This window comes from Coffea eugenioides, chromosome 1 (assembly GCF_003713205.1).
Source record: "Coffea eugenioides isolate CCC68of chromosome 1, Ceug_1.0, whole genome shotgun sequence".
Lineage (NCBI taxonomy): Eukaryota > Viridiplantae > Streptophyta > Magnoliopsida > Gentianales > Rubiaceae > Coffea > Coffea eugenioides.
In genome coordinates this window covers 23377650-23399010 of record NC_040035.1, presented here as the reverse complement: position 1 = coordinate 23399010, position 21361 = coordinate 23377650, and the positions used below count along the sequence as shown (strand labels likewise).

Below are 21361 nucleotides of genomic sequence, written 5' to 3'. Positions count from 1 at the left end.
TCTGATTAGAAGTTTGAATGTATTCATTTAGATAATTTTTGGAAGCTGTATATTTTGGGATGGTACAATATTTTGGTAACTTATGATGTAAGACTTGAACAATTATTAAGGAATTGACCTTCCTTTGTATCTTTGATTTTTAGTATCGATTGGTTATTCATAAGTTTGAATTGAAATCGTACCGAGTCCTGGCGAGAGCTGGGCAGGCGTCCCACAGATACTCTCGGGTTCGCCCTTGGGAGAAGTGAAGGCGTCACATTATCACATACGAGGGTAAATTGCAAAAGATAAGGTGTCATGATAGAGTTAATGAAATTAGTTTATTACATATGGGGTTAAAATGTAAAATTTAGGGTGTCATAATAAAGTTAATAAAATTTATTTATCACATATGAGTCATATTGAAAAAATTTGGGTGGCATAGTAGAAATAATGAAAGTGAGTTAGGAACAAGCACTTTAAACAGTGACGACTAATTGTTGTCAATAACTTTGAATCGGTAACCCCTATTGTGACGACATTGTAAGTTGTCACTTTAGGACCCATTTCAGTGACAACATTTTTCGAAGTTGCCACAATGGTGATTTTCCGCCGCACCTGCCAGTTGCACGTCACCCATATTATGACGACTTATCCCATGTTGTCACTGATAACGAGTCTACCCTCAGTCAATTATGACGACATCAAAAGTCGTCACTAAATTTACTCAATTATGACAAGTTTCTCTATTGTCACTGAGAATGTTGTCATAAAAGGCCAAATTTCTTATAGTGCCTATTATCCCTATATTTAATAAACAAACTGTGCACTTGTGAAAATAGAGTAAAAAGGTTTTAAAATTTGTAGTGTGTAAAAAGTCTTATCAAGTTTTTTGCACTGTTGTCGGGGATTTAGACTAAAGTGTAACATTAGAGTTAAAGCAAGCTTTATTAATCCAGACTTTATCTTTATTATGTTAATCTTATATTATATTTATCTTTTAGTTGTTTATTTTGGTTATTTTTAGGTACTAAGTTCTTCACCAAAAGCACAAATTGCCTTCAAGAATTAAACATGGCGAGAAGAGGAAGAAGACGTGTCCAGCAAGACTGTGACAGCCCCACCTTCCCCTAAGGCGTACCAAAGGGGTTAGCGGACTGCCTGCCTAACTCTCGTCAGGACTACTAAGACGGTTATATACAATCGAAAACGTTCCAGAAGATATTAGCACGCTCAAATGATTCAAAATTCGCAAAACGAAAACGGAAAATCGGAGCCGCACATGAATAGTGCCGGCCACGTCACAATCCGGCCGGATTCTTGGCCGGATTGGAGGCAGTGACCAACAGCCCGGATTCAAAAAAATTCCAAGACAATCCGGCTAGCAATCAGACCAAGATCTAGCTGGATTCTCGACCGGATTCCCCTGTGCCTTTCCCGCCAATCTTTTTTTCTTTTGTCGTTCAAAATCCAATCCTGTCTGAAACCCAACCGATTACCAACAAATCATATAAACCTTGAAATTGAACCTATACAAACCAAAATAACACATGAACATTTCCAAACACGTTTATACACGTATAGTTGCAAATTTACAACTCAAAAGGAAATGTTGAATCAAAATACACTTAAGGTTTTCCAACCATCGAGGAGCTATACAAAAGAATATTAATCTAGCTCAACTCAGCTTCAAAATCACAGTTTCCCAAAAGTTAATCATCTCCCTGTAAGGAAAACAAAGGCCATAGAGTGAGCTTTCGCCCAATGAGGTACCATCACCCACGTGACGAAGTTCATATAAGCACAAAGCTACTCAATCCCAATACATTCAATAAGTGAGTCAACTAACACCACATTTTAATAAAGATATTTAAAAGGATACGGACGGCTCTCAAGAGCCCTTTTCCTCGCTTGCCGTACTTGATCTCGCCCCGTTGACCCTCCGTCAACGCCTAAGAAGTAACCAATACCGTAGACTCCACTTTCTCCAATTTCCTTCCACCTCACATACCCCTACCGGGCCCGAACTCCAACCAGTTCAAAATGGTAATACTCGAGTATACCGGAATCAAGAATCTCATACCCAATGATTCCATAGAAACAGTCCCCATGGCTTGTCAATCTCCTCGACCATGCCCTTGCTGGCTCGAGTCAATCGACCGCCGATGGGGTTGAGCTCAGAGTCAACAGTAATAGTCGTTGGATACACGCCCAAGCGACACCAGTTCAAATATATTCAAGAGACTTTCAATTGATACAGTAAATAGTCACATAAGCCATAGAGTGCGAGAGTGATAAAGTACACCCTCGTCTCAACCAATCATAGCAGTATACACAAGCATTCAAATAATAGATTTCAAGTATAACAAAGCCATGAAGTAACAATCATGTGAGTAGTACACTCACCAATCAAACAAAGAGAGTTTTCACAAATTTCCACCCAACGAGCGCCTTGAGTCACCGGCACGCCCTAAAACATTCAAGAAAACACAATGAGACTCGAATACGAGTCATAAACCCAAACCACACATCACTAATGTAAAGCCAAAATAACTTGAAAGTAATATAAGGAACACTTGGGGCTAAGGGTTTAGATAACCCCAAAGTCACTAACTAACACTCTAAGCAACCCAATTCCAAGAAATCATATGGACCTAAAATTTGGACAGCATTTCCCCTTAAAATTTCAGATTTCCATCCTACAATTCATCCTTCATTTTCAACCAACACAACCACAACTACAAGTACAAGTCCTATGCCATTCAATACACCTTATTAGGGTTACAATACCCTTTAAACAAAGCCAATTCAAGAATTCCATAATAACCCTAGAAAAGCCCCAATTCAAAACCCTAAATCTGAAATTTCCGCACAAACCAGAAATTTTCCGCAAACGATCGTATCCAACGTATACAAGCTCCATTTTACACTATAACAAGCCATCAATCCATGAGTAACCAATGTTTATCATATAAAACAGAAAAATTCAGAAATTCATCAATCTCTACTAAAAGTCATGAAATCTTCCACAAAACCACCTCTTTAAATATCACAAGTCACTAATTTAATATTATCAAGAACAAAGGAAGAATTTCTTGGCCACTCACCTTGTAAATTCAAGAAAAGAAGCAACTTAGCACCTCCTCTTTCCAAACCACTCCACCACCTTCCTCAATCCTACCTAGCTAAGGGTTTTTATGGAGTGATTTCAAGTTTGGATGGTTGAATCACAAGATTTGTGCAAGAAATGGAAGATGAAAGTTGAAGCTTGCTCTCTTATTCTCTCTTGAAGAGCTCGGCCAAGAAGGAAAGAAATGGAATGAATTTTGGGTCAATTTTTGATATATGATAAAGGTAGTAAGATGGTCAAAGTCCAAGCTCCAACCATGTGATGACACCGAGCAACCCTTTTAAGCTTAAACTTATCATCTTGTCCCTCCAATACTAATCCATCTAGATAACCTCTAATTACCTCTTAACACCTAGTAAATTAATCCCTGTATTCAAAACTTAACCTAATTGGCCGAATTTTATCGCACTTACCGCACTAACGGGTCCCACGTCCAATATACACTCCTAATTTCTCATGAACTAACTTATACTAGAAAAATGATTTAAAAACTATATTTACTCATAAAAATTATCTAGAAAATTTTTCTAATAAATAAAATATAGAAAAGGCGTGCAATTAAATAAAATAAAGCCTAGAAAATAAGAAAATTTTCGGGTTCTCACAAAGACCAAATTGAGGTCGAAATTATAGGTGAAATTTTCATCAAAATGGAAGAGCAAAGGCCAAGACTTTTGAGGGATTATACCTTGCCAAATGAATCGGAAGCACAAACAAGTATTACAAGGCCAGCAATTAATGCAAACAACTTTGAAATCAAACCCTCATTCATCCAAATGGATCAACAAAATCAATTTGGAGGAAATGTAATGGAGGATCCTAACACTCATCTAACTAATTTCATGGACTTATATGGTACAATCAAAATAAATGGAGTAAATGATGATGCAATTAAGTTAAGATTGTTTCCCTTTTCACTTTGTGACAAAGCGAAAGTATGGCTTAATTCTTATCCACCTAATATTTTCACTTCTTGGGGACAAAAACATTCTTAAATAAATATTTTTCACCTAAAAAAGGGCTAAATTTCATATGGATATTATAGGTTTTAGCCAATATGAAGGTGAGTCATTATATGAATCTTGGGAGAGATTTAAAGATTTTCAAAGAAGTTGTCCCCACCATGGGCTCCTCGATTGGTTGGTCACTCAAACCTTCTATAATGGACTCAACTACCCAACTAAAATTAACATAGATGCTGCTGCAAATGGAGTTTTAATGAAAAAATCAATCGAAGATGCTCAAATTTTGATAGAGGAAATGGCCTCTAACAACTATTAATGTGCAAATGAAAGAGATAACTCAAGAACAGCGGCTAACATGTATGAAATTGACACTCAACTTTTTAAGTGCTAAATTGAAAAATATATTTAATTTCTCGAATGGATAACATTGAGAGGTTGTTAAGTAAATAAGGGAAAAATGGTTCAAATTCTCATGTAGGTGTTGCTTATTATTCAACAAGTAGTGGTCATTATGATAGTATTACTTGTTTTCACATGAAGCAAGTTCATAATGTTAATAACTATAATTGGCCACCTCAAATAATTCTTTTTCAAACACTTCTAACCTCGGTTGGAAGAATCATCCCAATTTAGGGTAGAGAGACTAATCAAATTCTCAAAAACCTATTAATCCACTCAATTTTCAAACAAGGTCACTTGAGTCATGTTTTTCAACTTTAGAGATCAATTTTGAAAATTATGTTCATGAAACAAAAGAAAAATTTGATGATGTTAAAATGAACATGAACAATAGGATGATCATGATTAGGGATATGCAAAACCAATTAAGCAATATTGGTAATTCCATTAATTTGAGGCCACTAGGCAAATTTTCAAGTAAAATCGAAGTAAATTCTAGAGAACATGTGAATGCAATCACTCTTCGGAGTGGTAAATAATTAAAGGATAATCACCTTGGTAAAAATAGAAAAAATAACGAAAATGGGGATAAAAACGAACAAGAAGGTAAAAAGGATCATGTTCCAAATGAATTTGACATGCCTTTTTCTCATATTTCTAATAAGAATGCTACTAACTCTATTTGTTAAGCAAAGCATTAAGGAGAAAGAATTTGAGAAATTTACTCAAATATTTATGCAAATTAGAATTAATATTCCTTTTGTTGATGCTATCTTACAAATTCCCTCTTATGCGAAATTCTTAAAGGATATTATATCAAGAAAGAGGAAAATTGAAGATCATGAGACAATAATATTAATGGAGGGTTGCTCGTCATGCATTCAAAACAAGTTTCCAATGAAGTTTAAAGATCCGGGAAGTTTCACTAAACCTTGTACCATTGGACATTTGAATTTCACTAATACTTTATGTGATTTAGGTGCAAGTGTATCGTTGATGCCACTTTCAATTGCAAGGAAGCTTGATTTGAGAGAAATGAAGGATAAAAATGTTACTCTTCAATTAGCGGATAGGTCAATAATGCATCTGATTGGTGTAATTGAAAATGTCATCATTAAGGTGAAATCATTTTTTATACCGGTAGAATTTATTGTACTTGATATGAAAGAAGACATGTATTTACCTATTATTTTAGGTAGACCTATCTTAACCACAGCTACAACTTTAATTGATATTCAAGAAGGTAAGTTAACCTTTAGACTTAATGGTGAAGAGTTAACATTCGATTTTAATGCGAGTAAGGATCTTGATTTATGGCATGGAAAAGCTTTTAAACCTAAGGAGGTTAATGTTGTACAAGAATTGTTTAAAGAAGGTTATTATATTGAAACTCTTGATTCTCAAACTTATAACACGCTAATATGAAGAATAAAGGAAAAAAAATCTTTAATCCTAAAGTTCAAGTAGATAAATGCAAGAAATCAAATAGACTTTGGAATTATTTCAAATGTTTTTCAAGAAATTCTCATATAAATTGTGATCATGCTAACTCTTCTTTGTTTAATGATGAGGATGATTTGGAGATAGGGTAAATTCAAAATAGGTGAATAGAAAGAGAAGTTTTAACCATTGGAAAGGAACTCGTTCCTTTTCCCCTCCAAAGTGAAGTTCAAGAGAAACACTTTTGAATCGAATCAACGACTATAAACAAAAACGCTAATTAGGAGGCAACCCAATATTTTAAGTCATTTTTTTTGTTTTAGTGTGTTTTCATATTTATTAGTGTATTAAGTTGTGTTTGTTATGTTTATTTTGTAGGTTTCAAAAATTAAGACAAAAGTCACTTTTTGAAGGTTGGTGAGGAACAAGAAATATGAAGAGCTCAACCCCTCATTTGCATTTTAGATATTTTGATTTATTATGAAGGGTTAGATTGCATGTTTAGATCATTAGAAACTTGTTTGAGACATTACACTTCACGAAAAAATGATTGGAATCATGTTTTTACAGAAGTTAGAATTAGAGTGAATAGTGAAAAAGTGTAGAAAGCTACACTTTAGCAGAAATAATCAGAGATCCATGAGGCGATCCGCGAGGTTACCTCATAGATCCTGAGGGCTTCTTCCTAAAAGAAAATTTCATGTTTCAACTTTTGTTCCTTTTTTCTCTTTTCTTTTCTTAACCACACTCCAAATTTGTGGCTTTTGCATCATTTGAAAGTTAGCTGGCTAGTTTTCTATTTTTGCATTATAGATCTCTATTATTAATGGTTATTATATGAAACTTTTGCACTGTTTGACTTTCATTTATATTGGGAATAGTTGCAATTCAAGAAAGATCAAATCATAGAAGGTTGCACGTGACAGCCCCACCTCACCCTAAGGCGAACCAAAGGGTTCGGCGGACCGCCTGCCCAACTCTCGCCAGGACTCAGTCGTTCACTATAATCCTCAAATAAATTACAAATTAAACTCCAATATCACATGAAATGTTCCACAAATTCACATATCATAAGTGAAGCGGAAACTAATTCTAAGCGTGGAACGTACACATACATCCACTTCAATTCCAAACAGTCACACTGGCCCAACTATTACACAAATGAGTCCAAATCTAAACTATACAAGATATAAGCCATCCAGTCACACGAATAACGTGATACAAGCGCTTCCTTCGCCTCGAGCCCTGTGGAGGGGAAATAAAACGTTTTGGGGTGAGCTAGAAGCTCAACGAGTAACCAGTAAAAGCAGTCATCAAATCAGTTTCTCAATAGTTCATTTCAATGATGTCATGAATCAGTAATCCAATGTACGTTTATTGCTCTCGTGAGCCAGTGAAATCATTGTACTTAAACATCCAACGCTCAAATTGATTCAGTAACAGTGAAACAGTGATAGGGAGCCACTTGCTCCAAGTAAACAGTGGTGGAGACATTGGTGTTCGGCACAAGACTTCCCAAGAACTCATTGGAGCCAAATCATGTTATGAATTCACATGCAAGCACACATGATATGCAATCGAGTAAATAATGCAAGAAACAGTTCATAAGGAGCTTTGGAAATAGTTTGGGTCACTCACCAACCACGGCTCTTAATCCTCATCCATCATAGACAGTTTTCCTCGATCAAGTCCAAGCTCTTCATTCTACCAAGAATTAACCCAAACTCACAGCGATTAAACGTTCTCAAAGATTGGACAGCACTTCCCCTTAAATTCCTTATTTTCCATCCTACAAGACATTACAAATCACATCTCAACTCAATCACAATAAAGCCCCAAATTCATACACAAAATCATCTCATTTCAATAGCCGTTCAATAGGCTCAAAGTCATACAAGTACGAAATCAAACTAGGAAAATGTCCGGAAATGAAGTTTAAATTATAAAACAAAAGACAGATTTGCCGTCGCTTAGCGTAACGGGCACAACCAAAGCTATGCTTATCGGATTGGGGTAAAGTTTATACCTTTTCGAAGCTAAGACAAAGGCCTACAACTTTGATGAAGACAACTCAGTCCAGTTCATAGTGTATCTAAGTCAAAAGTCCGGATTACAGAACCAAAATCTCACATTCGGGCTAGTTAACCGTATTATGTATAAATGATAATAACTCAGGCTACCGAAGTCCGATTGAGGTGATTCCAGGGGCGTTGGAAAGCTAAGATATAGAACTACAACTTTCATGTTTTGACTAAATGCTAGTTCAGTACGTATAAAGGTGGAAAAAAGCGACCAACTTGGTGCACTGTCAAAACTGTCCACTGACTTTACTCCTATGGCAGTCAGGGTATTTCGGTCTTTTCACAGGCTACGTTACTCCGATTGAGCTGAAATTTTACAGGCAACTATAAAACATCATTCCCTAAAACTTTCATGTTTTTATCTAAGGCTAATTCAGTCTCTAACATACTCAAACAGAAACGGGCAGAACTGAAGCATAAGAAATCTCAATTCTGGAATTTTCTCAAACCACCATAGAAATCACCAAATCCTCCACACAAACCCACAAAAGTGATATATAAACCATCATTAACCTTTATTAGCATCTTACAACATCAAAATCAACATTTCTACTCAATTGCTATAAGCTTTTACAAGAGTTCAAGGCTGCTTTACCTTCCAAAGATGGGTTCACAAGGTTGCACTTCAAGAACCAAGTTCCTTAGCTTTCTTTTGCTCTAACTCCCAAGCTTGTTGGATGGGTTGCACAAAACCAGAATTTTTCTCTTGTTCTTTCTCTTATGTCTCTCGGTTTTTCCTTTCTTCATTTCTTCCACAAGCTGGCCGAAACTTTGCTTGTTTCTTTTGGCTTTTGTCTTGCTAAGAAGATTAATACTAAGTCCCTTGGTCAAAGTCCACTACCTTTTTGATTAGCCAATCAAAATTAAGCTTAGGAATATCATGGAACCTTTAGGAAGTCTAGCAACTTGTAATTAACCAAAAGTCACACTATAGCCCAATTAAATTCACAATCCTACCAATTTACTCCACAATTTACATACTTGATATATTCCAAAAACCTAATTACACCTCAATTACTCCACTAATCACCCAATCACTATAATTACCTATAATAAAATATGTATTGTCATACATAAACTCAATTACATAATAACCTTTTAGTCACAAGTAAAACTAGGGTTTTGATTTAAATTTAAAGTGTCCAATTAAAAAAACAATGTGTTAAAACAAGACAAAAGAAAGAAATCGATATTTTAAAAGAACGAGGGAAAAACATTGTTCTAAAATTCGGGGTATCACATTGCAAGCAAGAGGTCAATTCACTATAGAGGGAGTATTTCTTTTACTCTTGTTCTTCTTTTTCACATATTGAGGATAATGTACATGTTAAGTGTACAGGTGAGGTTTATTACTTTCTTAATTGTGGTGCATTGAGACAAAAATGGTAAAAAAAAAAATTCAAATTTTATCAATTTTCAAAGAAGTTCCATGACCATTAGTAGTCAAATTCTCTCTTTGAAGTACAATTGATGTATCTTAAGCATCTCATTTCTTATTTAACTTGGAAATAGCTATTATATGACTAGAAATTTTGCTATGCAGAAAGTATATTTTGTAAAGTGGATGTAATTATGCCTTGAATTTTGCATGTTTAATAAATTTCCTATCTTAATTGAATTTCACAAATTAAGTGATGAATATGGTCAATATTTGCATTACTTTTTCTATGATCATTCTATATGAGGGAAGTTGCAAAAAAGAAAAAAAAGAAGAAGAAGAATAAGAAAAGAAAAAGAGAAAAAGAAAGAAAGAAAGAAATAAATAAATATTTACTCCAATGATTCTTAAATCTTAGTAATCGAGAGTTTTCATCTATAAAAGTCAACTTTTGCGTAAAACAGCTATTGAATTATGAGTATGCAAAGCTATTCTAGTTAGTGATAAAATTGAGCAACCAGAGGTCTTCATCTACCAATGTTGATTTTCATGTCAAAACACATCTTCACTACTTGAGGAAACTATTTGTTGTGTATTAAATAAATCCTCTTTTAAATAATAAAGATGATCATGGAATTTGTATGTCTTGATTTTGTGACGACCCCACTATACCCAGAGGCGTACCAAAGGGTTTAGCGGATCGCCTGCCCAACTCTCGCCAGTACTCACTCACTCGAAACTCGAGAAAAATAACTTACATTCATAGCAAATAAGTAACACAACAAGTTCAAACTTAATATATACATTGATGCTCAGATCCAGCTACAAGGCTTATACACGCCCAAATACACTAACGTGTTTACAATCCAAGTCCAATCAACTCTAGTAAGGTGCTAACGGGAGTACAATCGCAAAATTTCCAAAAACTAGACTATGCTAGCCTGTACTAGTCTCACGCCTCGCTCGTACCCCCTGCTAAGGAAAACAAATGGAATGAGGTAAGTTATATGCTTAGTGAATAATCGGGGGTAAAAATATAAAATCACATCCAAATAAACATGTAAACCAAGATATTTCACATCAATAGACAGAAATGTAACATCACAATAGTAGGATACGGGTGGCTTCAAAACCAGTTCAATTCTCCGAGCTTGAACGCCTGTTGACACTCCGTCAACCAAAATACTCATGGTCCGTAGACTCCACTTACTTTCCCCGTTCACCTTATCAACCCCCACTGGCCAGTCAACAGCACACAACAGCTCGAGCAAAATAAATCACTTAGCTTTAAACAAAGCTTTAACAAAGAACGACATCCCAAGGTTAGCATGGAACTAACTTCGACCAAGCCCCGACTGACTCGAATAGTTCATCTATCCTTGGAACCGGGTTGGAACCAAGCCCTGAGATATCCAATCTCTTAATAGATGATATCTCTCAACAAAGTACTCACCCCAATAGCACACAGCACAAGGGGTTCAACTCAAGTCGTGTAATCACCCCAACAGCACACAGCAAAAGGGTGTTACTCAGCACAAAGCATGTATTCTCACATATTGAGTCAACAACAGAGAATGGGCTTAGGTCGAGTGAGATAAAGTACACCCTCGCTTAAGTATCCATTCAACATATACAAATCACATCGACGATTTATCATATAAACCAACCCAATAACTCACTCAAAATAGTTAGCACGCAAATCACGGCACTTTATACGGGTCCACCGACTCTGTCCGGTTCGTCACTGCCTGTGACAGAAGATTTTACTCAACCATCAGTCAAACAACCATCACAAATGGAAATAAGGACTAAAACGGTCAAAATGGCAAAAAGGGCCAAGAATTGCATGTGCACGTGCGCGGAAATGAAAATGGTATGAAAATAGGTTGCGCGGTTTTGACCATAACCAGAGCTGTGGTTATCGGATCAAGGTGTACTAGGTAGCGTCTCGAAGCTGAGACAAAGGGTTACAACTTTCATGAAGACAACTAAACCCAGTTTTTAGTGGATCTAGGTCAAATTTGCAGATTACAGAACCAGAATTCCAAAGGCTGGTTTATACCTCTTGTGAAAATTTGGGTGGCATGCCCCTTGTGTTTACGTATTTTCCAGCCATTTATGACTTCAATATTTTCCTCAAATCAGTCCCAAATTTACAAATATGCAATGGTAACACAATAGCCCTTCAACTAGGCTCAAAATAATCCAATTACAACACAGGTCTTAACACGGCAACCAGAAATCAAGTTTAAAGACGAATAGCCAAATGGCAGATTTGACGTTTCTTAGCGTATCGGTCACAACCGAAGCTACGCTTATCGGATTGGGGTACAACTTATACCATTTCGAAGCTAAGATGGAGAAATACAAGTCTCATGAAGACATCAACAGAAAATTCGTTCATTTCCAAGGTCAAATTTATCGATTATAGAACCAGAATTCCACCGTCAGGCTGGTTAACAGCACTGTGTTCAAATGACAATAACTCAGGCTACAAAAGTCTGATCGAGGCGTTTTCAGATGCGTTGGAAAATAAAACATAGCATTACAGCTTTCATGTTTTGGCTAAATGCTAATTCAATACGGATCAAGGTGAAAAACCCCGGCCAGATTGATGAAATGTCAAAACCGTCCACAGAACTCTACCTATGGCAGTCGAGGGTATTTTTGTCATTTCATGAGGTACAATGCTCGGATTAAGCTGAAATTTTGTAGGAGGATATAAACCATTATTTCCTACAACTTTCATGTTTGGAACTAAGTCTAATTCGGCCTTCATCATGCCCAAATGGAACTGGTCAGAACAGGGTAGCATGAAAACTCAAATCTGGAATCTAGTGACTTCAAAGTGTAAACTTCACATTTCTAGCTTAAACCACTACTATAACTTCCTGTACAAGATTATATACACCATATACCATCCAAAACAAGAAATATAATTGAACAATTCAAAACCCTAACTCACAATTTCATCACCACAATCATCAAAACCACTTAAATTAGGTATCACAAGGCAAGAATACAAGTTGCTCCATAACTTAAACAAGACCAAGGGAAAGGGAGAAGATGGACAGCCATAATACCTTAATAAAAGGCTTGTAAAAGATATCCTTCACCTCTCCTTGTAAAATTTTAGCTCCCCAAGCTTCCTAAATTCTCCAATTAGGAGTTAATCGGTTTAGTTTACTTGATTTCTCACTCAAACAAGCTAAGCTCAAGATGAAATGGAGTTTTCTTCTCTTGCTCTCTCTCTCCTTGAGGTTCGGCCAAGCTGATGGAATGGAGGAGAAAATGAAGCTTCAAGAAGGTTAATAAGATGGTAATTAGTTTGGGTCAAAGTTAGGTGGATGACCGCCAAGTGTCACCACAAGATTCAATCTCAATTTTTTTCTTTTTCCTCCCTTTTCTTGGTCAATATTTTCGGCCATCTTGAGCTGGATTAAGGGCTAATATTTTGCACTAATATCAATGATATTTGATGGTAAGAAAGTGGTGGTCAAGTGGTGTGTTCAATCGGTAACAAACGGCACCCGTCGGTTCAACCCGATCTTCCTTATTTCGCACGTACTAGGGTTTTTCACTTATAATTCACCAACTTATTATTATTACTTCTAATCATACACTTTTTCTTATCTAAAACTCACTCTTAATCACCAAATTTTGTACACACACCTCACCAATTGATCACACCACCAAAATACACCAAAGACACACCAAAAACCCTAATATGCACAAAAACCCTAACTAATACCCTTCATTTAGAAAAATCATAACTTGAGTTATAATTATCAAAAATTCTTACAACTTGGCCTGTTAAAACCTATATTTCAAATACTAATTATCTTTAGAAGACACCTCAAAGAGATTCAACTCATAAGTTGGTCCAAACTGAGCCATAAGCTATTACAACTTTCCTATGTTTACTTGTGCAGGGCAGAATTTTCAGTCAAATTTGCCAATTTTATAGAATTTATAGAGATTGAATCAAACTCTAAATTTTACACCGTAGGAAGCTCTATGAGTCTAGTTTCAAACGCAACAAACGGAACTAAATTCTGACTTTCCTATACGAAGCTATAGCCAATTTTCCAAAGCTGCGCAGAGCCTCCTGCGAAAATTTCTAGATTTTCTAACAACTTGAGATTATGAACCTTTTTTTAACAAAATTCACTTCCTTGGCTCAAATTCAACCATTAAAGCAACCAAGAATCAAAGATAAGTGAGTTCACATAAGGATTATAAAGACAAGTTGTGACGCCCCGAAAAAAAATGAGTTTGAGAACCCGGAAATTTTCTAATTTTCTAGGGTTTTATTTATTTAATGGCTTGTTTTCTGCGTTTTCTTTCGTAGGGAAATTTTCTAGATATTTTTAATGAGCAGATATAGTTTTTGGATGATTTTTCTAGTATCAAATAGGTTTTGAGAAATTAAGAGTGTATTCCGGATGTGGGACCCACTAGAGCGAAAAGTTCGGAAAAATTCGACCAATTAGGTTAAGTTCCGGATACTGGGTGAACGTTTTGGTATACTCGAGTATTACCTTGTAGGTTGGTGGAGGTTGGTGGAGCCTGGTGAATGAATGAATGAACGAATGAATGAATGAGGGTTTTATTTATATACAAATGCATTTTCAAATGATTGAAGGTATAAGGGAACGAAAGGAGAATGAATGAACGAATGAATGAACGAATGGTTCCTTGTGAGCACGTATCCTTTTAATGAATGTGTTTATCGTTTTCTTTTGTATTTGTATCTTGAATTATTGGTTTCATGTAATGAATGCAATGCACTTCTTGTTTGCCTACGTGTTCGGAACCTCACTGAGCTTATAGCTCATCCCGTTAGTTTTGTTTTCCTTAACAGGGGAAGGCGAGCAAGGACGAGAGCCGGTATAGACTAGCTGGGTCTAGCCCTTGGTTTTCTTTTGTAATGGTTCTCGCCCTAGTGCTTGGCACGGGTTGGTTGTATGGTGATTTGAGAACCTCTGTATATTTGACGGTTGTACTTCTTCTTGAGATATTATTGTATATACGTTTTGTTTTAAGTTTGATCGTGGTTAGATATTCTTATGGTGGCTTGAAGTGATCGACTGAGTCCCGGCGAGAGCTGGGCAGGCAGTCCGCCGAACCCTTCGGTTCGCCTTAGGGGAAAGTGGGGCTGTCACACAAGTAATTTTTCAGGGTCTCACAGATTTGACCATATGAGTTGCTTAAAAGTGAAATTGAGTTGAGAGGAGGAAATGAGTTGAACAAATCTTAATTTTTGATATAATTATCTCTCTTTTATTTGGTATGATAAGTATTTGTGGTGGAATGAATGGTTGTATAATGGTGTTTTACCTTGTTATTAAGAAAATAAATTTGAAAGATACATGAGCACAAAGGGATATATTTGAACTGTTGTGATGGTTTGTAATTCTTAAACTGCTTGAGGACAAGTAATAGTTCAAGTGTGGCGAATATTTTTTTTTTTTCGATCAATATAGGATGACAATATGGTGAAAATGTTTTTTTTTATAAAAAAACTATTACTCTTTATTTGCTACAAAAGCGGAAGACTGGGATACAATGAGTGTGGGAGAAAACACACTACTACAGACGAATATGGTGAAACCGGAGATAAGGAGTTTGGAGTCTGTCCAAATGGAGGGCAGCACGGGCCCTAGGCAGCAGAGACACCTCAAAAGAGAAAACCGCATCTGATGGGAGATTCAACGAGGCCAACGCATCTGCCACCGAGTTTGCCTCACGAAAAATGTGGGCCACAGATGCTCCCAGGGCCGTTACCCGTTCTCTAATTTGCCGAAGAGAGTTACATAAGGGCCAACGTGAGGAATCGACAGACGAGACCAAGCTAACCAGCACTCTGGAATCCACCTCCGCCGCACAATTTCGAAGGTTCCTTTGGTGGCAAAGCTGCAAACCTTCCAACAACGCCAATGCCTCTACCGTAAGAACATCCTAGTCCCCAAACTTTTTGTAAAACGCGAATATTAGATCCCCCTCCGGCGATCGAAGAACCCCTCGACCAGAGGCACCGATGGGAGAGACACTGGCATCCGTATTCAGCTTATAACCGCCCCGTGGAGGCTTAACCCAAGTGACCACCGAGGTTGAGGCATCCACCTTGTCACCTGGACACTCTTTGCCCATACACAATTCGCATTGCCTTTAAAATATTGTGGCTACAAGAGGTGACTCACACTCATTTGGACAATAAAGCTGCAGACCTGAGAGATGATTTGGTTCACCGACAGGGCTGAACCCTCATATCGAGCATGATTTCAATCACTCCAAATAAACCACAGTGTCAAAAATGGAATAATAACCCGAATATGATTCCGCACTACAAAGCGATGTGAGAAGAACCACAAAGACAACTTAGCAGCGACCCCATTCGCCCGATCCAGGATTCCAAACAAATTATCAAAGAACTGCCACACCTCTGAAGCCACTAGCCCTAATACGAATAGGTGGTTACTCGTCTCCACTTCATTCCCACAGCAACAACACCGGGAAGTTAGCACCACTCCCTTGTGCTAGAGGTGACGATCCAGAGGCACCCATCTGTGTAACAAACGCCATGTGAAAAAGGAAACCTTGAGTGGAACCACTGAGCTCCAGATCAATGTGTAGACAGAGAATAGTGCCCTTTTACAACGCACATGGGCCCATGATGACGCTACCGAAAACTTGCCCATCGAAGAAACACCCCACACCATCATATCTTTGAGACCAGGGAAAATCCTGAGCTTTAGAATTTGTGCCACAATGTGGCCAGGAAGGAGCTGCCGAAGACGGTGCTTGTCCCAATCACTAGTTCTATAGAACTCTTCTACGAGCATATGGGGACGGGCCGAGCCTGGAACCAAAGCAGCCAGAGGGACATCCGTGCACCACCTATCATGCCAAAAATCGACGAGTCCCTCGCCTAGGGACCACCTAATATTCCCCTCAGCCAGATCCCGGATTTTCGCTAAGCGGTGCCATATGGCAGATGGACAGTCTACAGCCACCAGAGAAGGATGGTTGCTTTTGATATATTTACTATGCATATATGTCGCCCAAATTGTCTTGTTCTCCCTCAGGTACCACCATAATTTACACGAAAAAACGTCGACCACAACTTCAAATGAGCGGAATCCCAATCCTGCCTCCCCCACCGGGTAACATACCTTCTCCCAAGCAGTCCAGTGAATCCGTCTCGTCTCAATGGAGTTATCGCAGAGAAAGGCGTTGCAGATTTTACCCAACGATGCAACCACAGCTCCTGGCGGGGAAAGGACCTGTAACCAATAGATGGGGAGAGAGCACGGGACATGATGTTTAAGGAATATTTTACCGCCCATTGACAGCATCTTCGAGCTCCAATGAAATAAACTGTGCCGCATCTTAGACAATAGTCCATCAAACAAAGCACAAGTTGCCCTGCCTCTGAACAAAAGTACTCCCAAATAAGTAAAGGGTAATTTTTGTTCCCTGAACCCAAGAATTGACCGAACCAGACTGCAGTGAGCTTCCGTCATTTTTTATGACGGAGAAAAATAACTCTTGCCCACATTTACCTGCTACCCAGAGCAGGATTGATAGAGGTGCAAGAAATCTCTAATCGATGTCAAGGCATCAACTGAGCACCTGGAGAAGATAATCATGTCCTCCGTAAAGGTGACATACAGGACGCTCGAGCCGGAAGACACATAAAATCGACTACTCGTATCTGTGCATAGTTGCTGTAACCCCTTCCCAAGAAACTCGGCCACGAACAAAACAATTCTGGGGATAGAGGATCGCCTTGTCTTACCCCTTGAGTAGACTTGAAGAATCCTGAAGGTTTCCCATTGATCAAGATCGAGAACCATGAATGGAGAACTTTTTAAACAGCAAATCAACCACCTGTTCATCGAACACAAATTGCCTAAGCATGAGCATCAAGAATGACTAATCCACCCTGTCATATGCCTTCTCCATATCCAATGTTAGAACCAAATTCGGGTCAGCCAGCCTCTTATCCAAATCAAGGATTAGTTCTTGCGCCAATAAGATGTTATCAGAGATCCTGCGCCCCATAACGAAACCAGTTTGCCAAGGCGAAATCAGATCCAAGAGAAGCCTATTCAACCGGTTATCTAAAATCTTAGAAATAATTTTTCAGCTAATATTGCACAGGCTAATCTTGCTAATCTGTGCAATGTTAGCTAAAACCGCCAAAGATCGCTGGTCACCGCATCTATCCTTAGGGGACGCCCCAAAGTCGACGAAAGTTTCTGCAATTGGTTTCTTTGGAAGAACGGGATGGGCAGACCTGAGAAGCTTACCCAAACCAGAGCTATGGAAATCTCTTGATCCGTCCTGAAGTCTATACTCGACTTCGAGATCGACATTAGCGAGTTGTGCACATACCAAACCCTACGCGAAAACAATCTGGTGTAGTCTTCTTCCACTAGAGGCTGAATCAACACGTCCTTCTCATTAATAAGGCCAACTGAGTAGTCCCCCTTTAGCCCCTGCTTCATAAAAAACTTTCTGATTGTCTCCATGGAGGGTCTGTTAGAGCTGAAGCGACCAACCAGGGCATTCTGAAAAGGTTCGGTTAGGCATTCAATCTCCTGTCAGGATAGACGAAAGGCAGGTTCACCTCTAAAGGTGGAGACAACACCCAACGAGAGCCCACTCTCTCCGGCCGAATGGCCAACTATAGCTGCAAAGGACGTCCCTGGTGGTGCACACGACAGGCCGCCACCATCAGGAGACTTTTCCGACGGCCCCGAGGCCACCATGGAGGTGACAGGCAGCAGAAGGTAATGGAAAACCCTAGCTCCCAAACCCTAGACTATTGTCGAAAATCCTCCTTTCAAGTTGCATAAAGTCATGTGTCAGTGAAAATGCTTGCTTCTTTCTGTGGGGAAGTTTGATTAGCCTTTATTTTACCTATTTTTAGTTAGGTTTAAGGTTAAGTTTTTGGTGTTTTAAGTTAAAAAGGAAGAATTGAATTCATTTATAAGTTACTTTTCATGCAAGTAGTGTTACTTAACCAAAACATGCAAAAGTGTGGATTAATATACAAATTTATGTTGTTTTTGTAGGTTTTGGTACCTTATGAAAACTTTCAAGTCAAAAAGAGTTTGATAGTTTTGATACATTCTGGTATTTTGGCTATATCTTGAGTTACGAGTATCCAATTGAGGTGATTCTTGGGCCATTTTGAAGATAAGACATAGATCTACAATTCTTATGAGATATCAAAATCCATTTCATTGATTTTCCTAGTCAAAAAGTCAAAATGCAGTCAGAAAAATTTCTATCAAAAGCTGAAATAGAGCATTTATTAGTTAGGGTTATTTTGATCTTTTCTTAGCCTATAGAGATCCAAATGAGGTGATTCTTGATGCATAGGAAAGCTAACTATAAGATCTACAACTTTCATGTTTTGTACAAGAGTTAATTCAGCTTCTATCATAAAGAACATTGCATTTGGCATTAGACCAAAAACAGAACAAAGTTGAGTTTTGAGCTAAATGTGCAGAGCTGAAGACAAAGAAGATCTGTGAGGTGATCCGCGAGGTAGCAGGTCATAGATCTATCTCATGGATCCCTGAGATAGAGCTACAAGTTGTAGAAGTTACGAACAACATTCTTTACAACTTGCAGAAGTTACAACTTGCATTCATTTTTCATTGCTTTTTGGACCAATTTTTCTGATAGAATTTAGCTGGAACTAGCTAAACTTGATTTGGAAAAGTTACGAACAACATTTTGACCATATGATGAGTACATTTTCTTGTTCAAAAATATCTATGAATACCTCTTGTATCTCATTCATTTGAAGCATTCTTTACATCTTATAGCAACTTGTAGTTAGAAGTAGAGTAGAATAGAAGTAGAAATAAAAGTAGTTTTAACTCTACTTTCATATTATAAGTTTCAAAGTTAGTTTAAGAGTTATGAGAGGAAGGTGAGAAACATTCTTGTATCAAGCTTGTTTGAGAGATCAACTTGTGAAAGAATTCAAGAAGTCAAGCTTTCAAGACATTAAATAAGAATTTTTCTTGCTAAACTTTGTCTCTTATTTTTATTTACCATACTTTGTTACAAGTTTGTTTCATATTTAGATGTTCTTAATATGATGTTTAACTAAATTTTTTTATATCCTAGGGTGAAGATGAATTTGTTATATTTTGATTTGAAGTAGTTAAGGCATGATTATGTTTTTTCATGATTTGTAAGTTTGAGAACTTATACTTTATAGTTGTTTGGCTATCAACTATGAATAATTTGATAATTGTTGAGTAATGAAAGTTACCTTCTAATAGATCTATATTCTTAAACATTAATCTTAATCTCATAAAAGTAGTAAATAAAGGTTGGTTGGATTCATACAATAATTTCATTGAGTTTATTTAACTTGTTTCTTTCCTTTTCTCTATGAACATAGGTAAAGGGATGATTCAAGAAATTAAAGAAATTGGCGAAAGCAATTTCTAGAGGAATTAGCCAAGGCTGTTTTCTGTTAAATGTCTATTGGCGACGGCAAAGACATACATTTGAAAGTTATTCCTTGATAATTCATGGAAGTATAAGCATAATCATCTTAACTAATATCTAATTTTGACATAATAAAGGATTCTAATCTCTAGGATCCTCTCATTTAATCTTTAAAGTAATTCTAATCTAAGTTGTCTTTAAATCTATTTACTTTCTTGCACCATACTGCCTAGATGGCTGGTTTTATATTTATTGCTTTTGCTATATGGCTGATTGTACCGCCTAACTAACTTCTAACTTATATGGCCGGTTATACCGCCTAATCTAATATCTTTCATGGCCAAATTTACCGCCTAATTAACTTTATTTTTACCTCCTTAACTTTAATTGTCTAGATAATAATGTTAGTGATTAAACTAAAGTGATTGTCGTTTTCTATGTTTCTGTGGGATTAATACCTATTATCCATATACTGAATAAATGAATCGTGCATTTGTGGAGATAGGCTAATAAGGTTTTAAAATTTGTAGGATATAAAAAGCCCTATTAGTTCCAATAGAGGTTCAAAAGTGGCCGGGGATTCTTATGAGGACCCGAAAATTGTTTTTAAATTTTCTTTTGTTTTTGAAAAATTAATTTATATTTCCTTTTAATTTAATTTTATTTTCTTATTTGCTAGCTTTAATTTGATAGTGATTTTAATGGTTAAGTTAAGATTTTATCTGTGACGCCTGAAAGAAGAAAAAAGGAAAAAATTCTAGTGAATAGTGTTCAGTAGGGATCCAGCCGGAAATCCGGCCAGTTCTTGGCCGGATTCTTGGCTGGATTGTTGGTGGATTTTGAAAAAAAAAATGTTTCGCCACTGCCCTAAATCCGGCCTGGAATCCGATCAGATTCTGGCCGGATTGTGACGTGGCAATCTGGCCGGATTGTGACGTGGCACTTTCGCAGCCAGGTTTGACTGGCTGTTTTTCCTTCATTCTTATCTTGTTTCTTGGCTGAAATATCTTCCATTCTTGCTCATTCTTGGCCGTGCATCATAGAGAGGAAAAGAGAGAAAAGTTCTTCATTTTCTAGCTTCAATCTTTGCGCAAATCTTGAGTTTTAACTGGTGAAATCACAAACTACTCCGTACAAGTGTACACTAAGGAGAAATAAAGGAGTTGGTGGAGTTGTTTGGAAGGGGGGAAACTCTAAGCTACCATATTTCTTGAGTTATAAGGTAAGTTATCAAGAAATCCTCTCTTTGTTCCTACTAATGTGGAATTAGTAGTTTATAGTGGTTGAATATGCTAATTTATGGCACAGTTCATGAGTTATGGTTGGGCTTGTCCAATTTTCAGATTATTGGTGATTTTTCTATTTTATATGGTATATTATGGTTGGTTATGGAATGATGGTCTTATATTGGCCTAGTTGAGGTTGTCTTGGGCTAATTGTGGGCTGTTGTGGAAAATTTCAGCTTTTAGAGGAAAATTTCAGTTTTAGGGTTTCAAATTTGGGGTTT

At 37.3% G+C, this 21361-nt stretch overlaps 1 non-coding gene across 1 annotated transcript; it reads right to left on the bottom strand.

Moving 5' to 3' along the window:
* Window positions 1-4133: 4133 nt before the first annotated feature.
* LOC113752704 lies at window positions 4134-4239 on the bottom strand. Its single transcript, XR_003464896.1, has one exon. It is a non-coding gene; the product is annotated as a small nucleolar RNA R71 (small nucleolar RNA).
* Window positions 4240-21361: the final 17122 nt, after the last annotated feature.